Source organism: Colobus angolensis, unplaced genomic scaffold (assembly GCF_000951035.1).
Source record: "Colobus angolensis palliatus isolate OR3802 unplaced genomic scaffold, Cang.pa_1.0 Scaffold314, whole genome shotgun sequence".
Classification (NCBI taxonomy): Eukaryota; Metazoa; Chordata; class Mammalia; order Primates; family Cercopithecidae; genus Colobus; species Colobus angolensis.
Window position 1 is genome coordinate 6994 of NW_012116422.1, and position 1324 is coordinate 8317.

A 1324-nucleotide genomic window follows, 5' to 3' on the forward strand; every position below is an offset into this window, starting at 1 on the left:
TGCTGACAAGTTGATGGGTGCAGCACACCAACATGGCACAAGTATACATATGTAACAAACCTGCACGTTATGCACACGTACCCTAGAACTTAAAGTATAATAATAAAATAAAAATAAAAAATAAATAAATAAATAAAAAACCCTACAACAATCTTTTTAGATTAAACATGGAAGGCTGGGCACAGTGGCTCATACCTGTAATCCCAGCACTTTGGGAGACTGAGGCAGGTACATCACCTGTGGTCAGGAGTTCGAGACCAGCGTGGCCAACATGGTGAAACCCCGTCTCTACTAAAAACACAAAAATTAGCAAGGCATGACGGTGTGCGCCTGTAGTCCCAGCTACCTGGGAGGCTGAGGCAGGAGAATTGCTTGAACCTGGGAGGCGGAAATTGCAGTGAGCTGTCGTGCCACTGCATTCCAGCTCCTGGATGCACTCCAGCTCCACTCCTGGATAACTCTGTCTCAAAAAAAAAAAAGGAAAAAACCTGTTAAGTATGAAGAGAATGGGAGAAGAAACAAAGTATTAAATTTTGGAAGCTGGAAAGTGCCTACACAAAGGAAAGCAAAGAAGCAAAGCTATTAAGCTTGTATTATATAGAACCTTAGAGGCCGGGAGTGGTGGCTCACACCTGTAAATCCCAGCACTTTGGGAGGCCAGGGCAGGCAGATCACCTGAGCTCAGGAGTTTGAGACCAGCCTGGCCAACAAGGTGAAACCCCGTCTCTACCAAAAATACAAAAATTAGCCTGGCGTGATGGCACACACCAGTAATCCCAGCTACTCAGGAGGCTGAGTGAGGCAAAATCGCTTGAACCTAGGAGGTGGAGGTTGCATTGAGCTGAGATCACACCACCGCACTGCCGCCTGGGTGAAACAGTGAGACTCTGTCTCAAAAAAAAAATAAAATAAAATAAAAAAATAAAAAAAAATAGAACCTTGGAAAGGCCAGGGTACATGGTAAGACTAAAAACAAAAGGTTGGTTGTCAGTCTACATGAAAACCCAGACCCGGACACGTTCCCTTTCCTACTCTCTATGACATAGCCAGATTCATGCACAACTTAAATATGTTTATTCATGTGTGCATATGCATTTAGAACAATGAGGTTTCCATTGGAAAAGTGAATTCTAGGTAAAATATTTTCAAGTCTTTATAATAAATATTCAGATGGAGTTTAAATAGCAAGCAAATACCAATGTATGGCTTCACATGGTCATCAAAGATTGTGTGACAAACCTACTTTCATCCCTTCCAAATTATGCCCACAGTCCAGGGGAAATGTGTGCTGAACATAAAGCACTGTTTCTTTTTTTTTTTTTTT